General features: G+C 46.8%; 1 protein-coding gene across 4 annotated transcripts in view; it reads left to right on the top strand.

Moving 5' to 3' along the window:
• The window catches only part of AGPAT3 (1-acylglycerol-3-phosphate O-acyltransferase 3), a 113,046-nt gene that overhangs the window by 4,933 nt on the left and 87,337 nt on the right, over window positions 1-20,776 (top strand). The window lies entirely within an intron of this gene.

The following is a 20,776-nucleotide window of genomic DNA, read 5'->3' as shown; positions in this document are numbered from 1 at the left end:
CCCCAGAGGCAGGTTCTCTCCCGAGGGGAGTCTGAGTGTCAAAGCACCCTGACAGCCTCCACGTTTAGTGACTTGGAGTCCACAAAAGTAGAAATAAATAATCGCAACAGTAAAAGTAATCCCAAACCGTGAATAGTCCCTTGGCCCCCGGCAGTGTTTTGGTTTAGTTTTAGGAAAAGCCCTGCAGTCTGGCAGGTCCCCTTGAGCCGTTATTTGGGCTCCTTTGCTGTAACTAGTGGTGAGCTGGTACACAAAAGTGAGTGTCCAGCGATGAAAGGAAGCAGAGTGCTTCCAGACGGGGGACAGAGGTCAGAGCACACGCTATGTTAGCGCACGACAGCTATTTTCGGCTTCCTAAATCGAGGTGCTAACTACCGTAACTTCAGTTCTAGAACATTTGTTAGAAAATGCTTTGGTGGCCTGCGGTCCAGTTCTAGCTCCAAGCCAGCAGGGTGTTTTCCTGGGGTCCCAACTGCTTTGTACCTGGCACTTCTTTAAATTTTAATGAGTTATTGGGTATAAATGTTTCTACCACTTTGGTAAACAAAGCTATACGTGAAAACTGTACACACAGATCTAACAAGTGCCAGGTAGGGGTGGCCGTGCCAATGAGTGATGACTGTACGTCTCTTCTCTCGGATGTGCCGTGCCTGACCCCCGGCCTCTGACCCCTCTGACCCCCAGCCTCGGACCCCTAGCAGACATGCCAGGCAGGTACGGGACCAAAGTCACTAGCTCTTCGATCTGCTGAGACAAGACAAAAATCTAGATCTTTCTATGCAATTATTTATTTTTAACAAGCTGCAGGCAAACGAAAAAATGTTCCTGCCTGAATTTATCCTCTGGGCCACTATTTTTACAACCTCTGGTCTACACTATTTGTTTAATTTTCAAAATAAAGTAAGTGAGCCAATTAAATGAGGACTAAATGAGCACTTTCAAAATGCATGCAAGAGAAGCAAAACAAGAATAAGAGAAACCCAAGACTTTATGTACAGATGAAAACCAAAAGAATTGTCTTTCTTATCTCAACCATGGCTGCTGGAAACAGGATGGGTTAAGTGATGCTTTGTAGAGGCAAAGAGAAGATGGTACCCAGAGAGGTGTCAGTCTGGGAACAGAGGAACTCCGTGTGTCTCCGAGTGCGTGCAGGAGGCCCTCCTGAGGTCCATGTAAAGACGAAGTAATGTTTACAAAATGCATCCGGACTTTTACCAGAAGGCACTCCTCATCCTGCTCTGTTTTGATGGCATGTTGTGTCCACGCCTCTTGTTACACGTGTAGAATGGGACCACTGGGCGGGGAAGTCCAGGCAGGTTAAAATTTACACAGTGATATTTACACTGGGCTGTTTCCCAGAGTGATGGGAAAGAGACTAAGGGTGTGAGTGGACCCACATACTCCATAGCACGTGGTATTGTCATTAAGTTTTGCAAACAGATTGGATGCAAAATGCTCCTGTCTGATTGTGGCCTGATGTGTGTTTCCTGGTAGATGGAGTTGATACTCTCCTTATATTTACTGGTAGACGTGTTTCCTCCCCTGTGAATTCCTTCACCCATTTTCCTGTTAGGTGATAACTTTCTCGTGCGTATTCCTTACATATAATTCTATATGATGTGTTTCCTTATGTATTCAGGATAGTGATCCTTCGTTGTCATGTGTTCATTAGGTACCTTTCCTAGCCGTGTCTTGTCTTTTTACTTTATTTTGATGAATAGAAATTCTTAATTCAATGTGGAGTTTATCCATCTTTTCTTTTGTGGCCTTTCGAGTGTCGCTGAGAAGTCTTTCCCAGCCCTGGGGTCACTCGTGTGTTCTCCTGCATTTTCTCGTAGAAGTTGTAACGTTTGCTTTCCACGCTGAAACCCTTGGTCCCTCGGGAGTGGACTCTGTGGTGACGAATAGGGAGCTCTGTCCCCATGTGGAGAACAGTTGTCCTGACACCAGCCTCGGCCGGTCGGTCCTCTTTCCCTGCTGACCTGTTGCGCCATGGCGGCCGTGTGTGCAGTCCCCTCGGTTGGCTTCTCTGTCCTGCCGGTCCGTGTGTCTGCGTGAGTGGCACCTGCCCCCGTAGCTGTCTGGACATCCCCCCCTCTACGCCCCCTGCCCCCTGGGTTCTCCAGAGCGCCTGGTTATTCGTGTTCTTTGTTTCTCTGTGTTAAAATCAGCTTGTCAAGTTTCATGAAAAACTTGGTCAGGATTTAGATAGAAATTGCACCAATTCCATAGATCAGTTGAGGGGAATTTCTGTTTTATGGTATTAAGAATACCTGCTGTAAACGTGGTGTGTCTCAACTAATGTAGATCTTCTTAAACGGCTTTTAATAAGGCCCTGTATATACTATAAGTGTACTGTCTTAGACTCTGTGGTTAAATTTATTCCCAGGTGTCCTTATTATTTTTTGTTACTTTCATAAGTGGTATTTTTAAATTTTATTTTTTTATTAAAAATATGTCTAACTCTTGTCGGTGTTGAACAGAAATGCAGTTGATCTTGGATATTGATTTTATATCCAGTCACCTTGCCAATCTCTATTTCTTATAATTTACCTGTAGATTTCGGGGATTTTCTGCGTAGACAGGGAACGGTGATGGCTTCGTTTCTTCCTTATGCCTTAATACTTTTCCATCCTGTTTCACTGCCTGGGCCAGCGCCGTCAGGACCGTATCGAACAGAGGTGCGATGGGGCGTTTCTGTCCTATTTCCTGATTTTCAGGAAATGCTGCTCAGTTTTCCCGTTTGGTGTTGGTACAAACACGGAGACTGCTTAGTTCAGAATCTTCCTATGGCTCCTCCTGGGAACAAAGGAGCAAACAGACGGAAGGAAATAAGAGGAGAAGAGATTCAAGACTTACCTTCACGGGTCATCAGGGAGACGCAAAAATAAAAGCACAGTGAGAAGCCGGCCTGCCGCACCCGGGGAGCCAGAATGTAGAGAGAGTGCCTGGGCCGGTGTGGTCACAGACGTGAGTCAACGGAGCACAGGTGTGGGTGTGGACCGGTGGGCCGTGTCTGCACAGGGGGCTTTCACCTCTAGGCGTACCTGGCGCGTGGTCCCCGGCACGTCTGGGCGCCCGCAGTACGGGCAAGGTGTCCCCAGCGGCACTGCTTACTAACGGCCTCGGGGACACTGCTGGGGGAGAGGCAGGGGTTAGGGTTAAGTGTAAGGCATGGGGGGCGGTGAGAACGCCTTTTCAAATTTCTTGTATTGAAGTGACGACGTACTGGGAGGAGACTCAAGACTTCATGTAAGGGGTGGGAAGGTGCAGCAGGGAGGGGCCACGGTGTGTTACTTATCTCCTTGGATTATGTTTACCTGTTTACAATAACGAAATTATAAAAAAAAGAGAGAGAGAGAGAGAATGTTTATCTTTCTTTAGATGCCCCCTTTCCGGTTAAGACAGTTGTCTTGTTTATACAAATATTTGACTGAAAATGCTTCATCAGAGACTTTTTCTGCATTTATTAAGCTGATTGTATAAGATTTTCTCCTTTGATAGGTTGATTTGGTGAAGTAGATTTTCTGGAAATGTCCCATCTCGGCCATGATATATTATTCTGTATTGCATTACCACGTTCGGTTTGTTAATATTTTGTTTAGAATTTGTTGCACCTTTGTTTAGAAGTGTGCATGGCTTGTAGTTGTCCTTTATTATACTGTCCCCGTCTTGTCTGGGTTTGGTGCTGGCTTATACTGGTTTCGTCATATGAGTGGACAGTATTGCCTCCTTTTCTGTGGTATAAAAGAGCTTCTGTGAGACTGAGGTTATGCGTTTCTTACATAATTTCTTGGTCTGGGCCTGGCTCTCGCGCAGACAGATTTTTACATCCTGGTCGATTACTTTAATAGTACAGATCTGTTCAGCTTTTCCAGCCTTTTGAAAATAAGGTTGGGTATTATTTTCTAGGGAGTGATCTGCATTAGTTATCTGTTGCTATGTAACAAATGACCCCAACACTTACTGGCTGTCAGCAGCACTTAACCATCTCACCGTTTCTGTGGTCCAGGAATCCAGGCTCAGCTTAGCTGGGTCCTCAGGCCCGGGGTCCCTCACAGGCGGTGACCAAGGTGCCGCCTGGGGCTGCAGTCTTATCTGATGGCGCCACGGGGCAAGGATCCCTCTTCAAGTTCATTCATGTTTCTGTCAGGATCCAGGTCCTTGCCAGTTGTTCTGAGGGCTCCCCAACCTGGCAACTTGTCCGTCAGAGTGAGACTGAGAGGGGGAGAGGGAGGGGGAGACACCAGCTAGATGCAGTCTCAGTGTTGTAAACCACATCTCGGATGCCACCTTCCACTACTTTTCTCGTCCACTTTTTGTTGGAAGCCAGTCAGTAGGTCCAGCCCGCCCTCAAGGGTGTGGGTTACACAAGGGTGTGAACCATGGGGGTCATCTTAGACCTGTCTACCCCAGTATCCGTGTCAGTTACGTTGTCAGTTTCTTGGTACAAAAGTCATAATACTTTCTTAATTTTTAAATCTCTACTGTATCTGACATTAAGCTCCCCCTTTCATTCCTAAAATGTTTTTGCTTTTCTTTGTTCTTGATTCATCTTAGCAGAGGCTTCTCTGTTTCATTGCCATTCGCAAAGAGCTGACTTCCAGTTTTATAGATCTTGTCCAACACATCTTTGGTTCCCGTGTCATTAATTTATCCTTTCGTTGTACACTCCCTGGGTTGTTTTTTTTTTTTTCTTTCCTGGTGTTCCCTTTACAGGTTATTGAGTTGAAAGCTTAACTTCTTTTTTAAATTTTTTCTAAGCATAGTTTCTTAATTTTCAGACTTTATTTCCATCGTAAGCATTTAAGGCTATAACCTTCCTTCCTGGTTCTGCTGTCCTGTGTCCTGTATATTTTGGTGTGCAGTAATGTCATTGCTCAGTATTTGAGTTTTTGAGCATTTAAAAATCCTTTATTCTTCTTCTATGACCCATGAGCGATACAGAGGTACTTTTATTTTCTAAATGCACTGGGATTTTAGGTTATATATTTACTGTTGACTTCACCTCAGAAGCCTCGTGGGCAGAGGACATGGTCTGTGTGGCACTGACTGGCATTCTCTGAGACATGGATTACACCCTGTCACCTCCTCCTGGCTCAGGGACCCGCTGTCAGTTCCGCTGTCCTTCCTGCATCAGTAATGTTTCCTCTCTGCTGTGTTTGTGGTCCCTTTTACATCCAGTATTCTTCAATTTTTTTTTTTTTTTTTTTTGCAGTACGCGGGCCTCTCACTGTTGTGGCCTCTCCCGTTGCGGAGCACAGGCTCCGGACGCGCAGGCTCAGCGGCCATGGCTCACGGGCCCAGCCGCTCCGTGGCACGTGGGATCTTCCCAGACCGGGGCACGAACCTGCGTCCCCTGCATTGGCAGGCGGACTCTCAACCACTGCGCCACCAGGGAAGCCCGAGTATTCTTCAATTTCATGGTGGCATCTCTGGAGTGGATTTCTTCTTATTTTCCTGCTTTGGAGTCAATGTGCTTCCTGAGGATAAAGTTTTGTGTCTCTCAGTAATTCTGGAAAAATTTCAGCCATTCTTTTGTTGAATTTTGTTTCTACCTTATGCTTGACTTTCTCACACCATCTTCCAAGCCTCTTCAACTCTTGTTCATGTCTGTCTTTTAGTCTTTTTTTTTTTTTTTTTTTGCCACATTCTGGGTGATTTCCTCAGCTTTCCTTTCCAGTTTTCCAGCTCCATCTTCATCTCTGTCTAACCTGCTGCTTAACCTGCTCATTTCTGTGATTATAGTTTTCATCCTCGAACGTTCTCTGTGGTTCTTTCCAAACCATGCCTCTTCTCTTGCATGGTGTTCTTTTCTTTGCACATATTTCAATTTCCTGTTTTATCTCTAAGCATATTATTCTATATGCTCAAAGAATAATGCCAAAGTAATAAGAGCGCCCCAAATAATACTGAAGTCTAAATGTCTTGGGGGTTGAATTCCGCTGTTTGTTATGCTGCCTCTCACTCCCTGAAGCTAGTTTCTCGTGTGCCTTGTAGCTTGGACTGTGCTCTTGTATTCAGGAGGACTTTGTCTGCAGGTTCCCTGGAGCACATCTCCCTGGACAGGTTCTGCCTTCAGGAGTTCTGCCTGCTTCTGCCAGGAGCCCAGGAGGGGGACTGATCTGGAACCATTATAGGTTAATTTTCTGGACTCATAAAAGGGAACTTCTGAAGACATCATTGACAAAGAAGGAAAATGATCCCAAAACAAAACTCTGAGCTCGAAGAGATTGCTGAGGTGAACCGACACAAATGGTGATGAATAAACAATAATGCAAGTTAAGGAATGCCGTAGGTTCGAGTATACCTACGTGACTGAGCTAACTTGGGGTAAATTTTATCCTGGCCTACAACTGCCTGGTGGAAGACAGTTGTGGTGTCCGGGGAGCTTAAAGCCGGGGTCCCCTCCCTCCCAGTGCACACCTTTATCAAGCGCTTTCACCAGTTTGGGACACAACTGCAAAACCTGTCTCAGATTTTGTCTTCAGTGAACTTAACTTCCCGTCAACTTCTCTGTCATCCGTACAACTGAGGTGGTATCTGCTTTTTTAGAACTGGAGACTAAGCCACCATCCAAACAGTTTTCTTCAAATGACATTTTTGGTAGCTGGAAAACTACCATACATGTGCGGTGTGCAGTATATGCCAGTAACAGTGAAAGGGCGTGTCTTTAAGATGGTTCATACGTTTTAGCGCGTCCGATTTCAAAACTGGAAAATAAATGTCGGGACTTCCCTGGTGCTCCAGTGGGTAAAACTCTGCGCTCCCAGTACAGGGGGCCTGGGTTCGATCCCTGCTTGGGGAACTGATCCCCGCATGGAGGCCGCAACCAAGGAGTCTGCACGCAGCAACTAAAGATCCCGTGTGCTGCAGTGAAGATCCCGCGTGCGACAACTAAGACCCGGTGCAGCCAAAATAAATAAATAAGTAAATAGATATTTTAAAAAAGGAAACTAAATGTGAAGGGAAAGACCATTAAGCATCTGGAATGGTGTTATCTGGGGGGCTCTGCCTGAGGTCGTGTCTGCCAGGGGCCTCCCGTCACTCCTTGTTATTTTAATTACCTGCGAGGCCGTGACCCCAGTTTGCTGTCCTCTCAGCTCCGAGCCCTAAACCCCAGGCCCACAGTTTCCCCCCCACAGGCTGTGTGTCCTCAGCCCAGGCGCCCAATCTCAGCAGGCCTCCCCTGTCCACCCACAGCTGTGAAACACCCCTACCCTCTCCCCGTCTCCTGTGGTGAGGTCATCGCGCTGGCGTCCAAGCCAGGCCCCTGCCCCGCCGTGACCCCTTCCTCCGTGTCTCCCCCCTAAACCCCCACTGTCCCTCGTGGAACCTCACTGATTCCCCCTGAGACAGGCCACACACGGGCTGCTCCAGTGCCCCCAAAGGTCCCCAGGCCTCCGGTTCCACTCCCACCAGATTCCTTCCCTAGGGCGCATTGAGGTTCTGTTTTGGTAGCCCCAGTACTATCCCTGTCACTCCCGGGCTCCAGCCCTGTGGTGATGCCCCACTGACACTTCCTCCTCTTCCTGGTCCTGGCTTCTCCCCCGAGGCGCGCTGCACCTTGGACCTCTCATTTCACCAGGAGGCCTTCCCCATCCTGAGTCTGCGTCAGAATGCACACGCACGCTCACCTGTGCTCACACGTGCACACACATATGCTCACATATACCCACGCGTGGACCACGTCGTACAGGCTGTCTTTGTGGCCCACTTTCCTTGGTTCACGTCACACTGCTGACCTTTGCCATCTGCCCCTGTCCCTGGGTAAAGACCGCGAGGGCCGTGCTCGACTCCGTTGTGTGGACAGTGATGCCTGCTGCTGGCGGCACCAAAGCTGTTTCTGTTTCCCTGTTGGAAGTCCGGCGGGCACCCTGCACGGCTCTTCCCTGGTCGGCTTCCTGAGGGCAAGTCCTCCGGGGATCGCTGAGCCAGGGTCCTCACGGCCAGAGACTTCCGACCCCTGTGGCCGACTTACCCCCAAAGAGACCATGCCTGTTTCCACTCACACCAGTAATACTTGAAAGAGTAACACCATTCTAGGTGCCTAATAGTTTTCTCATTTCCACTTTATTTTCCAGTTTTGAAATCCAACCTGCTAAGGCTCTGTCCCTGCGTTTCGCTGTGCAGTGCAGCAGTAGGCAGTAGCATAACCGACGCTGTCCCCTGTTTGTTAAGGCCCGCAGTGCAAATACATGGCAGGTGACTGGCCTTCCCCTGTGGGAGCTGCGGGACGGGCCCCGGGCTCGAGTGGCTCCCAGGAGGTGACTTCATGACTCTCGGTGGTGGCCCTCTGCTCCTCATGGCTCCCCCAGGGGCTGGTGAGGATTAGAAAACATCACGTGTGAGGGTACTTTATAGAGCGGTGGCGCACACGAGGCACCGCACTCGTGTCGGAGCAGTGATGCGGCGCCTGGGGGTGAGTGGCGAGTCTCGGCAGGGCTGCCCGGGGACAACAGCACGTGGACGAGCGACCCGAGGCCATGAGCGCTTCAGGGAGGGCAGAGTTGGACATGGCTGAGCTCTGCACAGGCTCGTTCCCAAAACGGCCACCGTGTCCTTAGGCAGCTGACAAGGGTCCTGGCTGCCTCTCGTCTGGTGCCCCTCAGGTGCAGAGCAAGAGAATGGTGGTTTTTGTCCGTCCGCGTTGCTCTCCGTTTTTGCAGAAGCCTGTGGCAGAGGCCTTAGGCTGCGTCCTGCTGTGTCTGGCGCGTTTCTGGAACACGGGAGAGGCTGCTGTCCACCAGCCCGCGCCCAGACCGAGGGCTTGTCTAACATCACAGAAGTGCTGGCTTTCTGTGCCAACTTGACATGTCCCTCGGTGCTGAATCATTTCATGGCTCAGCACATTTGAGCGGAGCTTCTTTTCCCTCTAAAGCGTCCCTGAGGGTAGCAGGGATGCTGGCCGCCGAGCCTCAGGGGCCACCTGCCCTCTGTGTGGCGGGAGCGGGCAGGGCACCTCGTCCGTCTGTCCCTGTGTGGCTCTGAGGTTGCTCCTCGGGGGTGCGAGGCTGTGTTTGTGAATCACTGGGAGAAAACCAAGCCGGGACTTTGCATGGAGTCTTGATTGTTTAATGCTGCGAGCTCAGTTTCAGGCTTTTGGTGGAGTGGGCCTCAGTGAGCCTGCCCCGCTTTGTCATCAGGGACTCTGATGGGCTCAGAGTGGATACGCTCCCTTTCTCAGCAGTTTTCTTGCCATTTGTGTGTGTGTGGGGGGGTGTGTGTGTCACATACACACCTGTGGCCCTTTGAAAATAAATGTCAAAATGTGCAATCACATGTATGGTAGCACAGTTGTATTTAAAGCAATGACTTTTGCCAGTTATTCTTTTTATTCGCACTCACATACATCCACAAAAACCCGGAATAAGCACATAGGTAGAGGGCGGAACCCAACCCCGGTGCGCTGACATGCAGGGAGCAGGCGGTGGTGGCCTGGACGTTGCAGGTGAGCTGTATCAGGCGTCGTGTCTAACTTGACACGTGGGACAAGTAGCAGTATGTTAGCTGTGCTCAACGAGAGAGATTTGTTCCAGGCTTGGGGTTGTGTTTACAGGGTTGACCCTTCCAAACTGGGTGATGGGGGGACGGGGAGAGAGACACAGAGACAGGGCAGAGGCAAAGAGAGACAGGGAAGGGGAGAGGGAGAGAGAACATGATGAATAAGAGAGAGGCTTCTTGTAAATAAGACTTTTTTAGGAAGAAGAGAAAAGTGAAGAGGAAGTGAATTGCTAGGTGTTCGTGCTTTGTCAGGTATAGTGTATTTATTTCCAGAGAGGGATTGGTTTCTTCTCCTTCCAAATTTTATAGAAGGAAAAGAAAACTGGAAATATTTAATAATTTTCTCATAATTGTTATTTGTAACTTGTTGATTATATTGTACTTCCAGGAATGGGTTAGCTTCTTTTTTTCAAATTAAGAAATGCTTTAGTATATGAAACACATAGAATACTGAAGCCCCTGTACCTACCGTCCAGTGGAGGAATTAACCATTGCAGACACTTGGGAAGCCAAAGAGTTGGTGGAACTAAAAATTTCTAAAATTCTTAACATGTAAGCAGAAAAGGGAATGAGAGGCAAATAACAGCAAGTATGTTGTGTCTGAACCTGTGAGGCCATGAGGCCATGAGCCACAGAGCCACACAGCCAGAGACGTGGCTGGTCTGGATTGAGACGTGCTGTTAGGGACGAATGCACACTAGGTTCACAGACTTAGTGTGACAAAAAAGTAGAATATCTCACTGATTCTTTTAGATTGAATAGACGTCAAAATGATAATATTTTGGATATATTGGGTTAAATAAGTGTATTATTAAATTATTTTTGCCTATTTCTCTTTTTTATTGAAGTCTAGTTGATTTACAATATTGTGTTAGTTTCAGGTGTACAGCAAAGTGATTCCATGTTTTATGTGTATGTATACACACACATATACACACACACACACACACACAAACACACACACACATACTTTTTCTCAGATTCTTTTCCATTATAGGTAATTACAAGATATTGAGCAGAGTCCCCTGTGCTGTACAGTAGGTCCTTGTTGGTTATCTATTTTATATATAGTAGTGTGTACCTGTTAATCCCAAACTCCTAATTTATCTCTCCCCCTCTTTCCCCTTGGTAACCATAAGTTTGTTTTCTATGTCTGTGGGTCTATTTTTTTTTTTTTAGAGGTACACGGGCCTCTCACTGTTGTGGCCTCTCCCGTTGCGGAGCACAGGCTCCAGATGCGCAGGCTCAGCGGCCATGGCTCACGGGCCCAGCCGCTCCGCGGCATGGGGGATCTTCCTGGACCGGGGCACGAACCCGTGTCCCCTGCATCGGCAGGCGGACTCTCAACCACTGCGCCACCAGGGAAGCCCCTGTGGGTCTATTTCTGTTTTGTATATGAATTCATTTGTATCACATTTTAGAGTCCACATATAAGTGATATCATATGGTATTTGTCTTTCTCTGCCTGACTTACTTCACTTGGTATGATAATCTCTAGGTCCATCCATGTTGCTGCAAATGGCATTATTTCATTCTTTTTTATGGCTGAGTAATATTCCATTGTCTGTGTGTGTGTGTGTGTGTGTGTGTGTGTGTGTGTATGCATGTATATTTCAATATATACATATATATATCAATACTATACATATATTCTTAAACCAATGGTCTGTTGGACACTTGGGTTGTTTGTTTCCATGTCTCGTTTGCCTGTTTCTTTTTCCTTTTTAATGCGGCCGCTAGGAGATTTAAAATTGCATTTTGGCCCCTGTCGGCTTTCCCCTGGATGTGCTAGTTGTGGTTCTGAGTGTCCTCATGAGGGTGGAGCTGTATGACCTGGGCGGGTCCTTCATCTTTGGGCCCCATGCCCCAGGAGTCACGGGAGGTTTGTCTAGTGTGTAAGTCTCTACCCTGCGGGACCCCATGCCTCTGGCCAAGTGCCCTTAATACACGTGAAATGCTCAGAACAGAGTCTGGCAAATACTAACCACCAAGTGTGTCTCATATTATTATTAATAGAATATTTGGTAAGATCTTCTTTGCTGTATAGACATGGATTTCATAGATCGTCCACACCCAGAATTTCAAAAGGATGAGTGTTCCAATCCGGAAATGCCTGGGCGGGTCAGAACCCCGGCCCTGGTGGCTGTCGCGTGGTAGGGGGACAGGCAGAGGACGCCCCCAGGCGTGTCTCCCGGGGAGGTGGTTGCTTTCCTGGACTGGTCAGCATGTGCAACAACCAGGTCGTGGTGTTTGCTCCAAGTGGGGTCGGGCCGTGAACTCTGAGGGCGGGAGTTCGGGGAGACCCGCCCCCCAAAACCAGCAACAGGCACCGACCCCGGTAATGCAATCGCTGTGCAGCGAGCGGGAAGGTCCGGGGGACCCGCCGGCCTGAGAGCCCCTCGGCGCGGCCCAGCCCCACCCTCGTCTGTCCTCGGGGCCCTGGGGCTGGAGCCCGGCCTCCCTCTGTCCTTGCTGTGCGGCCCACGAGGGCCCCGCGGAGGCTGTAGAGCCGGAGGGGCAGCGCCTGCCTCTGTCGCGGGAGATTGTGCGGGGACGCTCCGGAGGAGAGGCTGGGACGCACGGGGCTCCTCGTCCGCTCCTGGCGGGGATTCTGGGCAGCGCCGGTGCTCAGGGCCCCCAGGGTCTCTGGGAGGGACGCGCCCGGAGCGCGGTGGCCGTGGCTCTGGGCTCCTCAGGCCGCTGTAGTCCCGCTGGGAAGGCCAAGGCCATCAGCCCCGGAGCAGCTGCCCCTGCCGCTCAGCCGCCGGCCCTTGAGGGTCTGCCGTGGTCCTGCGCGCAGCCTCTGAGGGACCCGGGGCCCTGGGGACCTTCTTCTCTTTGCCGTGGGCGTGGTGTCTGTCTGCTGAGACACCCTTGACCCAGCTGGGCTCCGCTGTCACCAGGCATGTGCTACGCTGTCCCTGACAGCCCAGAATAGTCCCCGGGCTGGGGGCCCCTCCCCCTTCCCTCTTCTCCCACCCCACTCTTCCCCTCCCCCCTCCTCCCGTCTGTGTCATGAAGCCTTTGACTGTGAGCCGGCGATGGGGGGTAGTACCTTTCTCAGCACATAAGCTTTCGTGGCCAGCTCATCGCCGGAAACATGTCGAACGTGAACCTCGTGTTTGTGTACCTGCTACTCATTCTTCCGTATGTTCTGCGGCTTCTCAGTGGAGTGCGATGGTCTCCGTAGCTGAGCGACCCGCAGCCCGTCCCGCCCCTCACTGGCCTGCGTGTGCTGTGCGGGCACCTTGGGCCTGGACGGGGCGCGTGGGCGGGCATGGCCGGGGCTGCGCTCTGGGGCAGCTGAGGGTTGACCCGGAGCGCGGGCCTGGCCTGGGTTGGCATCGGCCGCTCGTTGTACACTTTGACTCTCTGTCTCTGCCCTCCCTTCTCCCCCGTTACCCTTAATAATCAGCTAACAGTGATGCTCTGTGTTTTCTTCAGAAGCATGACCTTCACCCCCAGAGACCTTGTTGGAATGGAGGCACTCGTCTTACTGAAGAGCAGGGGTTTGCTCCAGCCAGGGAGCGGGCGTGGCAGTGGGACTGGGGTCTGGACAGTGTCCCCTGGCCCCGCAGGTGGCATGGGGCTCGGGCCCGAAGGGGAGCCCCGGGTGTCCGGACACCCTGTTCGTGCACAGCTTGCTCTCAGTCTCCACCGCGGCGAGATTAGATCTCCAAGCTCACACTTGGTTCTTGAATAACCAACTTTCAGTTAAATGTCTTCTCCACTCGTGATGGCAGGTTTCTTACACAAGCCGATTTGAAGGAGACGTTGTCATCCTGTCCTGTGGATCTGAGGGCCCAGGCTCCAGCCGGGCAGGCCCAGGGGTGCCAGGCGTCTGCGAGGGTGGTGGTCCCCAGGTGAGGGGCGCAGGCAAGGGCCTCGGTTTCCAGGGTCCTGGGGGCGGCTTGTCACTTCTGCTTCAGGTTTTTAAAGTTGGCCTGTGCTTTGGGTTTTCTGTATCTTTTTGGTCAGTTGCTCTTCCTAGGAATTTGTCCTGTTAGCTCTGTTTTCAAGTTGATTGCTCCAAAGCTGCTCATAATTCCCTCTTAAAAATGTCCGCAGCGTTTGCTTATACCTCCTCCTCCCTGCTCCTGATGCGGTCCATGCCATCTCTCTGTTTATCTTGATTCTCTTAACAGAACTCTGCCACTTGTACTGATCCGTTCAAAAAACCACCTTTGTGGTTTTCTGTATGCTTTTTATTCCATTAATTTCTACTTTCTAAGTTATTTCCTTCCCTCCTCTTGATTTACTTTCTGTTTTTCTAACTTACGTTTTAGGTCATTTGTTTTCAGCCTTCTGAAATTTCTACCACACACTTAAGTATAACCTTTGATCCCTTTAAGAACTTTTAGCGGCAGCCTATAAGTTGTGATGTGACACATTTTTGTTACTCTTCCATTCAATAGATTTTCCAGTATCTAATTGATTTAATTTTTGATTGTTGATAACTGTTTTGAATTTCTAAGCATAATGGAATTTTTCCAAATATCTTTTTGTTGCCTTTTTTTTTTGTTTTTTTTGCATCGGTACATTTTGGTCAAAGAATATACTCGAATACTGATGCCTGTCTTCTGAAATTTGTTAAGACTCGTTTTATGGCCCAGCATACGGTCAAATTTTGGAAATGCTCTGTGCGTCTTTGAACAGACTGTATTCTGCAGTTGGTGAGATTAGTTTTGGTAGGTTCGTTATCATGCTGTTTAAACTGTCTATGTTAGGCCTCGGCAAACTGTAGTGCATGGGCCGAATCTGGCTCGCCACTTGCTTCTAGAAATAAATTCTTATGAGATCACATCCACACCTGCTGGTTTATGTCTATGACTGTTCTGCACTGTGACTTGGTTGAGTAGTTTCAGTAGAGACCGTTTGGCCGGAAAAATCTAAAATATTTACTATTTGGCCCCTTCCAGAAAATGTTCGCCAGCTCTTGTATCCTCGTTGACTTCTTGTATCTATCTGTTTTATCAAATACAGAGAGAGGTCCGTTAGACTCTCTAGTTTTCACTGTGTGTTTGCCTATTCTTGCATTTCTATCAATTTTTAAATTGAATTTTTTAAAGTTAATTAATTTTCGGCTGCATTGGGTCTTCACTGCGGTGCACGGGCTTCTCATTGCGGTGGCTTCTCTTTGTTGCGGAGCACGGGCTCCAGGCACACGGGCTCAGTAGTTGTGGCTCATGGGCTCTAGAGCGCAGGCTCAGTAGTTGTGGCGCACGCGCTTAGTTGCTCCGCGGCATGTGGAATCCCAGACCAGGGATCGAACCCATGTCCCCTGCGTTGGCAGGCGGATTCTTAACTACTGCACCGCCAAGGAAGTCCATCATTTCTATTAATTTTTGCTTTGTATGTTTGGGGCTGTGTTATACTAATGACACCAGTTTTAAAATTGTGGCATCTTTTTTATGAGTGAAGTGTCTGTCATATGAAGTGATTGGCCATCTCTTCTAGTGTGTTTTGCCTGTACGTCTGCTTTGTCTGAAATTCATGTAGCTGAACCTTTGGGTAGTACTTGCCTTGTATACTCTTTCTATTCTTTTATTTTTAACCCTTTTGTATTTTTATGTCTTAGATGTACCTCATAAACAGCATATAATTGAAATGGTTTATTTAACTGAAGTTTGATAATCTCTTTAAAATATTCTGACAATTAAAATTTTTTTAAACTGGGGTCTTTATTTGGTTTACTTTAAATGTCATGACATAGATTTGAGTTTAAATCTACCATCTTATATTTTACTGACTGTTTTATCTGTCCTATGTTTATTTTTTCTTTCCTTCTCCTTTCTTGCTTTTTATTGAATTGATGATGGATCCTTTCTTTTTTCTTTGTTTCTTCCTTTTTTTTTTTTTTGACCACTACCACTAGGAAGTTATAGACTCTTTCTGTTCCTTTGATGGTTTTCCCAGAAATTACAACATTCTTACTTATCAAACGTCTAAAATTAACTAGTACTTTACCTTTCAGGGGGGATCCAAGGACTGAGATCACCCCTAACTTTCCCTTCCACCTCATGTGTTATTGTGTATTTGATGTTTTTAACCTCACAAGCCTCTGTTGCTAGATCCTTAGTGTTACTTCTGTTTTTGATTTGTAGATATATCTGCCACTTTCTTTGCTCTTTATTCTTTTCTCATCTTTGACTTTCCATCTGAGATCACTTGAAGTGTACGTGCATTAGAAATTCCTTTAGTTAGATTCTGATGGTGGCAAGCCTTCCCCACTTTTGTTTAGTTTTCCCTGCTCCTTCAGAGACGCATTTGCTGGTTGTGGAATCTGGGTTGCCAGTCGGGTCCTTTTATCACATTGATGACAGCCTGTGCTGGCCATCGACATCCTTCATATGCGAACAAATCATTGTCAGGCTGTCTCCCCTTTGCAGGTAATCCGCCTTTTTTCTCTGGCTTCTGAGATCAAAATTAAAAGCCTTTGTTTTTCAAGAAAGTGAAAAGACAACCCACAGGATGGGAGAAAATATTTGCAAATCACACATCTGACAAGGGGCTGGTACCAGAATGTAGAAAGAGTTCTGACAAGGCTGAGCGATAGGTGCCTGAGTGCCAGTATGGAACGTCTCAGGAAGGGGCAACAATGGGGAAGGCCCTGCCACCTGCCGCTGGTTCTGAGCTGCGCCCTCCTGCCTCGTGCTGTCGCCCCCGCCCGGACCCCCCTCCATCCACCCGCGTGCAGGAGAGTCGCTGGTCATCTTTCCAGACGTTGCAGCCATCTCCATTCTGTGCAGCTGCAGCCTCTGCCTCTGACGTGCTGATCAGCGCTTCTCAGCTGAGGTGCAGCGGTCACGTCCGCTAGCGCTGCCCACTGTGGATGAGTGAGAAATGCAGTGAAAATGCAAGATCCCAACATCCACAGCTAGCCACGGTGGGATGAAAGGGACCAGACCGCACATCCCACCTTAAACAAAGGAAAACAAACAGAAGTGTGTGAGGCTACCGACTTCACACATGCACAGCAGGGGCACCGGACGGTGACCCCACGAGAGGGTGTGAGTGGGGCACCCCTCTCCCAGCTTATCACCTGCAGCGGCCAGCTAAGCACAGGGAGGGCAGGTGGAGACGGAGGCTGGCGTTCAGGGACTCCGTGAAGGCTGGAATTTGTGGGAATACTGGAGAGGATAGGACTGCGTGACTCAGGAGTTCTAGAGAGCCGAGAACGGTACCCCCCGGCTCGTTCTTAGACTGTGGTGATCTGCGCACGTGTGTGGGACGCCACCAAGGTCGGGGGAGCCTGGAAAGGGGTAGATAGAACCATTCCCTCAGTTCACACGGGCTGTGAATGAAGTTGTGTTCTCACCAGCCAGGTGGAAAGACCTCACAGCTCAGAGGATGTCGGGTAGGCACCTCAGAGGCCATCGCCTCCCCCGCAGATGCAAGCCTGCTCAGGACCCACAGAAACAAAGCTTGGGAAGGTCAAACAACTCTGAGAAAGTTAATGACACTCCCAAACAAAGCCTGACAATACTTGAGGGACCACAACAAGCTCATCCCCCCACACGCCATGTTCACAGTGTCCAGGAGCCAAGCAAAAATTACTTGTCATGCAAACAGGTGGGAAAACATAACCCAGAAGTCGAGAAAAATCAACTAGAAACAGATCCAGGTGGATCCACAACTATCCATATGGCAGAATTAGCATAGAAGGATGCTAAAAATGTCTGTTATAAATGTGTTCCATGTGTCCAATGACACAGAGAAAATATGCACAGAATGAGGAGAAAATAGAAGATATAAAAAAGACCCAAATCTTCTAGAGAGGAAAATGCACTGGGCGGGGTTCATAGTGGGTCAGACACTCAGCCCCAATATGTATCTTCAGTATTCTTGAAGACATATCACTAGAAACTTTCTAAAATGAAACACAGGAAAAGGGCAGGGAAAAAAAACAACAGCATCAGTGGAACCATATAAAGAGGGATAACAAACATGAAATTGAATTCCAGAAAAGAGATGTGTGTGATGGAAAATATTTGAAAAAAATAATGGCTAAAATTTTGCAAATTTGATGAAAACTGACTTTCAAGAAGATCAATAAATCCCAGGCAGAAGAAACATGAAGAGAACTACACCCATGTACATCAGAATCAAATTTCTGGGAATCATAAAGGCAGAAGATCTTAAAAGCAGCCAGAGGCAAAATCCTACACTGTACAGAGGAAACAGAGGTGAAGTCACAGTGGACTTCCTGTCAGAAGTGGTGCAATTCAGAAGAGGATGGAAGGGCATCTTCAAGATACAGAAGGAAAAAAAGCTTCAGCCTACAATTCTGTAGCTAACAGAGTCTCTTTCCAAAGTGAAAGCCAAATAAAGACTTTTTTAGACATTTAAAAGCTGAAAAAAATTTATCACCAGCTGACTTGAACTCCAGAAAATATAGAGGAAGTCCTCTGGGGACAAGGAAAGTGACACCAGACAGGAATTTGGATCTGAAGGAATAAAGAGCAGCAGAAATGCAGGAAAATGTAAAAGACTTTTGTCCTCTCATTTTAAAAAGTCCTTTAGGGCTTCCCTGGTGGCGCAGTGGTTGAGAGTCCGCCTGCTGATGCATGGGACATGGTTTCGTTCCCCTGGTCCGGGAAGATCCCACGTGCCGCGGAGCGGCTGGGCCCGTGAGCCATGGCCGCTGAGCCTGCACGTCTGGAGCCTGTGCTCCGCAACGGGAGAGGCCACAGCAGTGAGAGGCCCGCATACCACACACACACACACACACACACACACACACACACACACACACACACAAAGTCCTTTAAAAGATAATTTACTGTTTAAAATAAAAGTACTAACAATATTTTATAGAGTTTATAAGTAGAAGTAAGAGGTATGGCAGTAGAAGTGGGGAAATGGAAACTAGTAAAATTCTTAAAATACATGAAGTATTATAATATTATTGGAAAGTAGACAGTGATATACTAAAGATATACATTGTAAATTCTAGGGCAACCATTAAAAAAACAACAAAGAGGTATAGCTAATAAACTAATAATGGAAATAAAATGGAATCTTAAAAAAATCCCTAATCCAGAAGAAGACAGAAAAAAGGAGAAAATGAAACAAACAAATCCAGATAGGACAGACAGAACGATAATAGATTTAATCCCAACCATATCAATAATCACATCAAATATGGACGGCCTGAAAACTCCAAATAAAAGGCATCTTGTCAGAGTGTCCAAGCAGATAGAAAAGATTAGGTAAAAGTGCTTTCCACATTAAATATAAAGACAGAGATAGGGTAAAAGTAAAGGGTTGGAGAGATAGATACCATGCCAACATGAATCACAAGATAGCCCAAGTGGATATATTAAAATCAGACACGTTATATTTCAGGACAAGAAATATTGCCAGGGAAGAGAATGTCTCCTCATAGTGATAAAAGGGGTCGGGTCATCAAGAGAACGTAATATATTGAATATATGTGCGCTTAACAAGAGCTTCAAAATAGATACTGCAAAAACTGATAGAACTGAAAGGAGAATTAGACAAACCCACAATTACAGTGGGAGACTTCAACACTCCTCTTTCAATAACTGACAGAACAAATAGAAAATCAGTAAAGATAGAGAAGACTTGAACCACACCATCAATCAGCTTGACTTGACTGGTGTTGATAGAACACCCATCCAGCAACAGCAGGGCACATCTTCTTTGCAAGTACACACGGAGCTTTCACCAAGGTAGACCAAATTCTGGCCCATGAAAATAACCTCAGTAATTGAAACCATACAAAGTATTTTCTGTGATTAACAGAGAATTAAACTAGAAGTCAGTAATTGAAAGATATCTGGAAAAATCCTCAAATATTTGAAAACTCAATAAAGACACTTTTAAATAGTCCATGGTCAAAGGAGAAGTCACAAGGGAAGTTTGATAACATTATGAACTGAGCGAAAGTTAAAACATGAGGTATCAGAATTTGTGTAATGCAGGGAAAATAGTGCTTAGGCATCTGTAGCATTAAATGATCGTATTAGAACATAAAGCAGTCCTCAAATCAATGATTTAAGCTTCAACCTTAAGAAAAAGTAAACAAAGGAAAGAAATAACAAAGAGCAAAAATCAATGAGATAGAAAACAAACAGTAGAAAAATATCAATGAAACTGAAAGTTGGTTCTTTGAAAGAATCATTAAAATTGGTAAACCTCTAGTTAGACTGATCAGAAAAAAAAAAAAAAAGGAGAGAAGAAAAACTACCAAAATCAGAGCTGAGAGGGGAAGAGTCACTAGAGATCCTAAGGGAATACTCTGCAATGCTCCATGCCAGGAGATGTGACAACACAGATGAGAGGGACATATTCCTGGAGCAAAAGAAATCACTAAAACGTATTCAAGTCAAAATAGATGACCCAAATAACCCTGAATCTATCAAAAAATACAATTTGTATATAAAAACCTTCTAACAAAGAAAACTCTTGGCCCAGATGACATCATTGATGAATTCTTTCAAACAGTTAAGGAAGAAATAGTACCAGTTCTACACAAAGTCCTCCAGTAATTAGAGGAGGAGGGAACACTTCTTAGCTCATTTTATGAGGCCAGCATCGCCCTGGTACCAAAACCACACAGATATGGACCGATATCCATCATGAACAAAATCCTGCCTGAATTAGAAATTTTTAGCAAACCAAACCCAGCAATATGTAAACAGTCTAGTGCACCATAACCAAGTGAGATTTATCCCAGGAATGCAAAGTTGGTTTGACATTCGAAATCAGTCATTATAATTCACTTTATTAACAGACAAAAAAGAAAACCATATGACTATCTCAGTGGTGCAAAAAAAAGGCATTTAATACTCATTTGTGGTTAAAAAAAAAAAATCTCTCAGCAAACCAGAAGTAGATGGCCTCAGTCTAATAAAGGGCATCTATGAAAAACCTACAGCTAACATCCTACATAATGGTGAAAGACTGAAGCTTTCCTTCTATACTGGGAGCGAGGCAAGGACATCTGCTCTTATTCACCACTCTTATTCAACATTATACTAGAAGAATAAGGCAAGAAAAAGAAAGAAAAGACATATAGAAGGGGAAGAAAGAAGTAAAAATATCTTTACTCACAGATGGCATGGTGGCCTATGTGGAAAATCCTAAGAAATGCACAAAGTTACTAGAGCCAGTAGGTGAGTTCGGTGAATTTACAGGACTCAAGGTCATTATAACAAAATTAATTTTATTTCTACATACTAGCACCGAATAGTTAAAAGCTGTAACAAAACACCATTTACAGTAGCATCAAAAATATGAAATTCTT

Source organism: Delphinapterus leucas, chromosome 4 (assembly GCF_059928025.1).
Source record: "Delphinapterus leucas isolate spDelLeu-1000000601 "Yukka" chromosome 4, BTC_Dleu_Yukka2, whole genome shotgun sequence".
NCBI lineage: Eukaryota > Metazoa > Chordata > Mammalia > Artiodactyla > Monodontidae > Delphinapterus > Delphinapterus leucas.
This window is presented reverse-complemented; position numbering and strand designations above follow the sequence as displayed.